Genomic DNA, 10,477 nt, shown 5'->3' on the forward strand with positions numbered 1-10,477 from the left:
CTCTGGAAGTGTCCAAGGCCAGGTTGGAGGGGCTTGGGGGAACCTGGGATAGTGGAAGGTGTCCTTGCCCATGGCAGGACATGGAACGGGATGAGCTTAAAGGTCCCAACCCAAACCACTCTGGGATTCTCTGACTGGGTCTGTCCTGGCTGTGCCAGCCCTGCCAGCCTGGGAAGAGCCAGGTTTCACACATGGAGCAATATCTCAAGCCCACCTTGGATGCCTCCTGCCCACTCTAGCTTGTCTTTATTAAAATCCTAATTGTACACATGTCGTGCACAAAATCCCCCAGCCCCTTCCGTGTCAGCCCTGATGTTTCCCTGACACACTCATTGTACCTGGATCAATGCTCTGTTAGCAACTAATTGATCTTTTATTAACATATAATAACTTACTTATTAAATAGAAATTAAAGACTTAATTGCGACACTTAATCTAGAGTGGCTCAGTATATCACCCTCATAAGCATAATGTATAATTTAATTAATTGACAGAGCTGATAATAGCATGTCATCTGTCACCAGCTCTCCTGACCTGGGAGCTGGTTGCAGCCAGAGGTGTTTGCCACAGATGCAAACACAGGGCTCTCCCAGGAATGGTACCAGGGGATTTGGGATATCCTGGCTCATTATGCCCAGCACAGACACCTGCAGGTGATCCTCATCGTGCCAAAATGCACTCAGAGAATGTGGCCACTGGCCAGGGTCATAAATCCATTCTGGAGTTTATCTGTGGAGAAGGAGAAGGCTGATGAGATGGAGCAGCTCATCCCAGTGCTCCCCAGTGCTGGTGGGGGAGGATGCAAGGACATGGCTGTGCTGCCTCTCTCCTCCCTCCAAGCAGAGATTTTTCTCCAAAAACAGGATTTGGGCAGCATCCCCCAAGTGGGGAGGTGGCCCCGCATTCCTTGGACCAACCAAACAGGGATTTATTTTCCCACTGGTCACTGTTCCTTCTGTGCCAGCTAAAATTTGGGTCCATGCACCATTTTCCACAGCCAGGCACTTACATCCTTCTCCCCCTTCCCCATCACCATCTCCCAGCAATAAAGAATTTCATTTTAAAAACTGAAAGATTTAATTTAAAAATACAAAATGGCAAAGGGAGGGTTTTTAAATAAAAAAATAAAGGTAAAGAGATGATGGTTGGAACAAAATGTTCTAGAAGAAAGCTGTTCCCTTGGGGTTTCTTTTCTTTAAGCTTTGCATATTACAATTTGAAATTTTTGTAAAGAGATCCCCATTTTATATTCACACTGGTAGCCTGAATTTAAATATCTCTCTCACCTGAGATTAATACAGGCTTCACCCTGAATTACTTCCCAGCTCTGAAGTACAGCTCTGGAGAGCTCAACTCTCCACAAATTCACTTCTCTTTTAGAAGCATAAAAGCTTATGAAATATATGAAATATTAAAATAGCATGTGTGCCCGGGCAGAGAGGGGGAAGGGAAGGCTGGGTCAGTGCAGGGGGGCTCCTTTGATATGAAAACACACTTTTCCCTCAAACGAAACCACGGATCTGTTAGCGCAGGACAAGAGCCCCATTAAACACTGGAGGCAAAGATTTGAGCCCACAGGATGATGCTTTTCTTTATTTTATTTAATTATTAAGCCTTGCAATCCACATTGTGTGAGACAGAAATCATTGTTCCCTTCCACAATAGAAAATGTCAATTTTCTCTGGAGCAAAACAAAATATTCCCTGCAAACCATGTTATAAACAAACTTGTAAATGCTGGCTCCTTGTCAGGCCAACTTAATAATAACCAAATCCACCCGAAGGAGGGAAAATACCTTGTTTAGATGCTGAGCACCCATTAGCTGATTGCCACAAAAATCCAGCAGTTTATAAAAGGTTTTAACCCCTGAGGAGCTGTCAGGCTGGTGGGAGAGGCTGGCTGGCACAGCAGCAGGGTGGGCAGGGCAGGAGGACATCCTGGTGCACCCACATGGATCTCCTCTCCTCCTGGGCTGTGGATTCCCTGTCTGCTATCCTGGTTTTATGGACTGGAGGATCATGGTGCTGTAAAAACCAGCCCCTGCTCACCCTGGCTTTCCTTTCATCCTCTGTATCTACAAAGAAATCAACTCCATCAAATTCAGAGGGAGGTGATCTTTTAAGTCCCTTCTAACCCAAACCATTTCATGATAATTAAGCTGTTTTCTTCTCAAACACCTGCTGGTCCCTGGTAGCCCCTTTCACTGTCCCCATCTCTCTTTTTCCCCTCCTTGGTGTTTTTCCATGTCCTTTCCTCCCTGGCTGCCTCCACCAGCCTGCACAAAGCATGAGCCCTGTCCCCAGCTGGCAGGGAGGACAGGAGCCAAGGCAGGTAGGGTGATGCAAGGTGGGACCTCCTGGAGACCCAACATTGCTCAAATAAATTCTCAGGAGCTGGAAGTCCTGCAAATCTCTGTTTCCTCATGGGCCATGAGTGGAAGATGGTGGAATCACAGTCACAGAATGGTTTGGGTTGGGAGGGATTTAAACTTCATCCTCTCCCACCCCTGCCATGGGCAGGGACACCTTCCACTATCCCAGGCTGCTCCAAGCCCCATCCAGCCTGGCCTTGGACATTCCCAGGGATCCAGGGACAGCCACAGCTTCCCTGGCAGCTTCTCTGTGCATCTGCAGTGAGCACCAAGCCCAGGAAATGGAGGCCCATCTCCAGCTTGGGATATCCTGGATATCCCCAAGGTAAACGTGGTGGCTGCCAAAGTCAACTGGACAGACACATCTTGGGAGATGTCATGATGTCAACACAAGGTTTGCTCTTGAGAGGACAAGAAGAAATGGTTTCAAGCTGAATCAGGGGAGGTTCAGGTTGGATGTTGGGAAAGGCTCTTTGTGGAAAGGACTGTCCAGCCCTGGCACAGCTGCCCAGGGCAGAGGTGGAGTCCCCATCCCTGGAGGGATTTAAAAGCCGTGTGGATGTGGCACTTGGGGACATGGGTTAAAGGTGGCTTTGGCGGCACTGGGGGAGCAGCTGGACTCAGTGATCTCACTGGCCTTTTCCAAGCTAAACCTTTTCATGATTCCATGATTCTACAGTGGTTTCTCTTCACTGCAGCATTTCCCAGGTGCCCGATGATCCGTGTGAGCTGTTCCTTGGGAAGGTCCCCAGTGCTGCGGCACAACGACTTCAGTGCAGCTGCTCCATTCTGCCAGCTGCAATAAATTCCTTTGCTGGCGCTGCTCGTCTGAATCGAATATAGTTTATTTCATTTTAAGAAGTCCTTTTTCTTTTTTTTTTTTTTTCATTTCAGGAAAATGAATGTTAGAGCCAGATAAGAAACTATAGTCTGCTTTCAAGAAGGTTACAAGAAAACTGCATCTTGCATTACTAATCCTTTATCTTTCATGTTAACAAAAAGATTACTGACATATTTTTGAATGAAAGAAAATAAAATAGCAAACGCATCTAAAGAACTGTGTAACTTTCATGCAACACACAAATCGGTTGTTAAACGGGGCAAAAAAAAGGAGGAGAATGAAGGGAAAATTCATAATACATTTCCCTTTGTAAAGTGAGCAAATCAACTTTCTATAATAAGAGAAAACTAGTGGAGGACTAGAAGATGCTCCTTTCATGAGCAGAAAACCATGCTATTTTTGCCAGAGGCTGGATTCAGGCGGCAGAGGAGGAAATCTCCCCTGCCCAGGTTTTCCAGGGAGGGGATCAGGAGATGCCAGCCCTGGCACAGCCATCCTGCTGCATCCCACAGCTCCTTCCAGCAGCTCTGGCTCCAAAGAGCTGTGGATCTGCCCAAATTCAGAGGTGGGGGAACCTGTCCCACCACAGGGACATGTCCAGGACAGACAGCCATCAAAGAGAGCTGGGATGGTGGCAGATGGAGCTCACAGCAACCCAGCCTAGTGGAAGGTGCCCCTGCCCATGGCACGTTGGAATGAGATGAGATGAGATTTAAGGTCCCTTCCAACCCAAAACGTTCTGAGATTCCGTGATTCAATGATCTCTGTCCCCTCTGCACCAAATCCACCCGGGAGGAGCTCTCTGGTGCTTCTCTCCCAGTCCTAGCCCTGATCCTCAGCCCGGCTTTTCCAGAAGGAAACATCCCCCTGCCTTGGCACAGAGTGGTTCATTAGGAAACCCATAATTGAATTCCCTGACCATTCAGTTCTAAAACCCCTTTGATCGAGAATTAGTTAATTACATTGGGCCCGGTCTATTCCTTGTCACAAATTTTGCCCATGTCCCCCAGATATGCGGCGGCAGGATCCGCTCCGCATTGTGTCCTTTGAAATGCATTTAGGAGCCTTTGAAGCTCTCCCCCCTTAATGACGCATTGTTCGTTAATAAGTTGCCTGTAACGTTTCCCCATTAGGAAATAGCTGTCTGCGGCTCACTTGGGCTTCAATGAGGAATAATAATCCAAATGTAATTGATAATGTTGGAGAATAAACGGGGAGAGGCTCTACCTGGGGAATGGGCTGGAGCGGGGCGCAGGGGGAGAGCGGGGTCCCCGCATCCTCCCCGCCACAGCCCGACCTTGGGAGCGCTCGCCCCGCCGGAAAATCCGTTTGACTTTGAGACAGGGGCTCGGTCAGGACTCACGGAGCCTGATAAGAGCCGGGGAGATCACAGGTGGGGAGGGTGGGCAGCCGGCCCTGCCCCCAGCACGCTGGCTCTCCGGGAAGGTGAGAGGAGATAAGGAGCATCTGGAAGCGTGGCAGGGGAGGAGGCAGATCGGGAGATAACGCTGAGATGGGCAGATCGCGCCGCGCTCGTCTCGCCAAGGACGGGTTTAATGAGGCGGGTGGGGGGCTCGCACAGCAAGGTGGGGACGACCCTTCCTTCTTCTCCTCTAGGAACAGAGCCCAGTTGTGCTCTCTCCAAGCAGCAGTAGCTTAACAAAAAAAAAAAAACCTATGCCAGACTCCCAAAAAAACATCATTTTTTCCTGAGGTCGCAGCAGCAGCACCGTGGTGGGGCTCTGTCCAAAAAACCTCCAGAGCTGATTCCTGGGATGTCCGGCCCACCTCGGCATCCTGTCTGTTCTCGGCCACATGCAGCTCCCAGCCGCAGGGATTTGACCCTTCCTTTTGAAATAATTGTTGTTTCCCCCCCCCCCCCCCCAAAAATAGACGAGGAATCTTCCAGGAGTGACTTCCCCCTGTGGCTCTACAGACGCCCTGTCCCGGCTGTGAGGGCAGCTGTAGGATCACCCTCCTGCCATGGAACACTTTTCCTATTAAACATCCCTGTGTGACTCCGAAGAGTTTGGACAAAAAAAAAAAAAAAAGCTTTAAAACCCTGGGGAGGTGACCTGGATATGTAGGAAATCCAGTTGGGAACACCTGCCTAACCAGGCAGGAGTGTGCAGGGAGCAGGAGCAGAGAGCAGGAGAGGAGCTCCTGCCCAAGCTCTGTCCCAGCTGGTCCAGTGGCAGCAAGGTGGAAGGGGATGCTGTTCCCAGCTCTTCCCTGCTGCTTCCCTCCCACAGCCTGCCGTGGTTTTCTCTCTGCAGGGAGGAAGGGAGCCCTAGCCCAGCACATCCCTCCTGCCAGGGCTCAGGCAGAACCCAGAGAAGGCTGCAGGCACGCGTGGAATTTGATTTTCAAGAGAAACTGAGCTGGGCTCAGTCGCACAATTAACCAGGTGGAATGTAATCGGGGCTGGGAATTCTCAGAGCTTTCCCTCCCACCACCACCCACTGGAGGTGCTCAGCCATGCAGCGCTTTTCGTAAAAACTGACATAAAATCCAGAAAGTTTAAACAAAAGGGTTAAATATTTCCCTTTCCTTCTCCATCCAACACCAAAGTGCTGAATTTAGGAGTCAGGAAAGCATCAGTTTGTTTTAACTCCTACCAAAACAACCTTCAGTTGTGGTTTGCTCCTTCAGCACCCGCCCCCAGCCCTGCTCCCTGCACAGCGCTCGGGGCGCACGGTCCCCGCTCTTGCACATCCCTCAGCCTGCACATCCTCCTGCACGTCCCTCCGCTTCCAGGTGGCTCTCCCTTGGAATCTGCTCCTGCCGCACATCCCTCGCAAGGTCTCGTCTCTTCCATTTGCTTCTATTGCCCTCTGCTGGGCTCTGGCAAAGAGAAGGATGGCGCCCTGAGAAGTGCCCTCTCCTTCTTTTTCTCCTTTCCGCCCTCTCCTCTCCTTTCACTCTGCAATTCCAGGGGATCTCAGAGCCCCATTCGGGGTGCCAGCATCCCTCAGGGTCCTGCACACATCCTGGAGAGGCAGCTCTCTCCCACAGCACCACTCACACGCTCACAGACATGGCCAGCCCGGCACCTCTGGGTGACAGGACACGTGTGACAGTGGCCAGACACTGATGGAGTCTCCAGAAAATGTGCGTGAGAGACACAAACCAGCTCCAAAACCATCTTTCCCCTCCCAGATTTGGACTAGACTTTCTTCATGATGCCTCAGGTTTTAGCTTTTCTATTTTTCAGATTCTGTGCTTTTTTAGTGTGTAGATCTGAGCTTTGTATTAGGGGATGTTGAGCTCTCTGCACAGAGTAGGGAGACAAAACAATTCCTTCTCTAGCTGGGGACCAAGGACAAATGATCCAAACTTCAGACCCAAGAGCATAAACAGCTGACTGAAGAGAGAAAAACGAGAAGGATGGGACTTTATAACCTAAAGCTATAATTAACTCCAATATGAAAATGGACCACAAATTATAAAAGTGAGAGACCTCATGACGTGGTTGTCCATTCTGTGACCATTTTGGGATCATCTGGGCTGTAGCCCTGGCTGGGCTCTTGCACTGCCCAAGGTGTATCCATGGAGGCCTTTTAATAAATCCTTACTTTGTTTTTCAGTTCTGTCTAGCCTCTGTTCCAGGTCAGCCTTCACAAGGCATAACCCACAGGCTCAGAGCAGGATGGAAGGAGCATCCTGAAACCACAGCTCAGCCAGGGCCAACAGGGAAGGCACAGGGTGGGTCACATATAAAACAGAAGAAAAACAACACCTGGAAAGCGTTTTTGCCAAAACCAAAGTGGGGGCTGCACTCACTTTGGGAGGAACTTCAGACTGCCCAGGCAGGGTTTGAGGTGAATCCCTGATTCAGGGACTTGGGGTTCAGTGAGCAGATGGTGGAAAACACAGGATCTGAAGTGGCAGGGCTGCATGGGATGGCAATGCAGTGCTGCCCTGAGCCACAGAATCATGGAAGCATAGGATCATGGAATTGTGAAATCACAGAATTATTGAATTGCTTAAATTGGAAAAGTCCCCTAAAAGCACCAATTGTTCCCCCAGCACTGCCAAGCCCACCCCTAAACCAAAAATCAAGAACTAAAATCAAGACAGTTTAAACAAAAGGACTAAACATCTTTCTCCATCCAACACCAAAACCGTTAATTTTGCAGTTTTGAAAACATTGGTTTTCTTTAACTCCTACCAAAGTGGCCTTGAATTTCTCTGGTGTGCCACATCTCTGTCCCTAAGTGCCACACCACACACTTTTTGAGCCCTGTCAGGGATGGGAGGGAAGGGACAGTGGCTCTCATTCAGGAGTGATCTTTGCTGAAGGAACAAAGACACATCCAGGTGCTGACACCTTGAGACCAAGGAGCATCAGCAGCACCAGGGGAAGACCCACAAAGCCCTGAGGACCTCGGGGAGAGGAGGGAAAATGAGAGCCTGGGCTGGCTGGGGTGGCTGTGTCCCACTGTCAGGGCCTGGGAGCAGTTTGGGGGGGGGAGCAGAGCTGAGTTTGAGTGTCCCACTGGGGGTGTACAGCAAATTCCAGGCCAGATCCCAGAGATGTGCTGCTCCATCGCAGTAACATCCGTGCCCCACATTGGGCCACCACCAGCCAGCTCAGGAAAGGAATAAATTGGCAGCATTCAGAGGAATATTCTGCAGGCACAGAGTTTGTGGTGATTGGGGTGGGGCTGAGCCTCATCCCCAGTGGGCACAGCTGTGAGCAGCACTGACAGCAATGAGCCATGGAGTGCCCAGGGGCACTGAGCAACCACCAAAGGGAGCAGAGGGCACACAGGGGCAGGGCATCAGCATGAGGGGATAAAAGGCTGGGCTAGAGAACAAGAAGGGCCAATGCTTGGAGCCTTCTGGAGTGGTGAGGTGTTACTGTGTATGGGTTGAAGCTTTCTGAAGTTGTACCATGATACTCTGTGTATTGTGGCTGTCTCTACTGCAACAACATTCTTCATTTCCAAGCATGTCATTTCTGTCCTCTGGCAAAATAACACCCCCTCAGCTTTTGCATTTTGTCAGGCTGAAGCCAAGGTGGAAAAGAGAAGAAACTGGAGACCAGTGGTCTTGGAGAGCTGGGGAGATTTCAGTAGCAGAGGTGCTGTGGGGGAAGATTGGGGCTCCCCTGTCTGCCTCCAGAGCGGGAGGGAAGGGATGGGCCAGCAAGGACAGGTCAAGGAGCAGAAGAAAGGACCAGGATGTCCTGGAATCCACTGGGGATGACCAGCTCTGAGGGGGATGCTCTTTCCTCCTTCAACACAGTGCCACTTTCCACCATTGCCCCATCCAGACCTTCTTTCCCCAGCAGCTGGAGAAAAATTTTGGAGGAGAGAGGCACAGGAAGGAAAAGAGGGGAAGATTACAGCAGGTCCTTGGGCACCAAGGGGATGGAAATGAAGGTGACTTCAAAATTTCCAAACCAGCCAGTGCCAGGCAGGTTGAGGAGGGGGGACAGAAAGACAGCCACCTCTGCTTCTAGAAGTCCTCACACACCCACCGGATTACGGATGATGGAGGAGAGGAATGCCTTATACCAATTAATTCCCAAAGTGTAATTAACATCTGGGCCTGTTCATGTGATCCCCAGCTGCTAATGAAGCATGGCACCGCTTTAATTCCTGCTACGCCACACCATCTTCTCATTAAATCCAGGAGCAGGTTCCATCACATTTCCCTTAGAGGGAAAAAGGGAAAGACAGAGAAATGGAGCAGGATTTATCTCAATGAAATATGATAGATTAGAGTTTGCTGGATAAGGAAAGCAGGGATGGGGGGAGGGCATGGAATGGGAAATTTTGTAGGTGTGTGTGTGCGGGCATCTAGAAATTCTCTCTCCCCGTGACCTCCTTACACCCCATCCATCAGCCTGGGGTTGGCTTATTCCAAGCAGCAGAGCCTTTGCTCGTGTCTAACAGGCCCACCGGACACAATCTGCATGCCAATTACTGGAGCAGACCCCCTGATACTGGGGAATGGAAATTAGCTGTCAAGGAAAACCCGGCATCAGCACGGCTGGGCTGGCGTTGCTGCGCTCCCCGCTCATCTCCACGGGCACCCTGCTCCACCGTGGCAGGGGAAAAACGGAAAAAGTCATCTGGAATCACAATAAAATAAAAACTAATGGTAAAAAAACACCCAAGTAGCAGTTTATTGTTATTTATGTCAGTTGCAAGGGTTGAGGACACAATGTTCACCCAAGGGCAAGAGCCTGGAGGACAAGGAAAAGGAGGGAAGACTTAGGATAACTGGGTTTTAAAAGTGGGGAGATCAGAAGTGAAAGGGAAGGACATGGGAAAATGTTACCTTGAGGGCAAACCAAATCCAGGTCTGACTCCTCCAATGCTCCAGGGTGGATGCATACCAGCAGCCACAGAGCTGGAGCATCCCAAATCCATCCAGTGCAGGGCATGGGGACAGGGGGACATGCCCCAAAATCAGGGTGGGAGGTGGCTAGCAATGCACTGGGTGGAGCTCACCTACCTACAGATTTTCCATCCACAACAGGGACAGCAACAGGCTCACTGTCAAAAAAAACTCAGGAGCCAGGCTGTGCTCAAGCTGCTGCCCTGGGAGAGCCACGGGGGGAAAGGGGAGCTGGAGCTGAGGGCTGGTTGGTCCTGGAGAAATATTTTGGGGAAAAATACAGTGAAACCCAGCCATGTTGTTGGATCATCTGCATCCTGCTGATCTGTGATGGAGAGTGAGGAGGGATGGAAGTGAGTGAAGATGCATCACTGTTTACAGGGGAAGGCTGGAATAGGGCAGGGTGCTAAGGGAGGGGGTGACAGCAGGGAGAGGAAGAAGAGGAGGAAGGGGAAGGGGATTCTTCAGTTCATCTTTGTGCTGGGGGAAGTCCAGGGGGCTGGACTCGGCAGCTCCTTCCCATTCCCCACCGGCAGCAACTTTCCCAGGAGGTGGCAGCCCCGTGGCTTGACGAGCATCCCTTCCCCTGGCTCCCTGCTCCATAATAACCTCATACATCAACGGGAAGAGACTGCAGAGCATGGCTGGGAGGGCTCTGCTGCCACCTCCAGCTTCATTGTCCCAAAGCCCCTTGGTTCTGTGTACAAACAGGCTGCAGCTCCCCGGGGTTCCCAGGGGAAGAGTGCCCAGCCATCAGTTATTCCTGCCCAGGAGGCTGTGCCTGGGACCTGCCCCTCCTCTGGCAGCACCGGGCAAAATGGGATGTTCCTGGTGGCAAACTGGGCTAACTGGGAGCCCCCTTTACTCCCTGCACATCTCAGGTGTCCAGGGAGCTCTTCCTGCCCTTCAGCATC

Source organism: Passer domesticus, chromosome 11, assembly GCF_036417665.1.
Source record: "Passer domesticus isolate bPasDom1 chromosome 11, bPasDom1.hap1, whole genome shotgun sequence".
NCBI classification, from domain to species: domain Eukaryota; kingdom Metazoa; phylum Chordata; class Aves; order Passeriformes; family Passeridae; genus Passer; species Passer domesticus.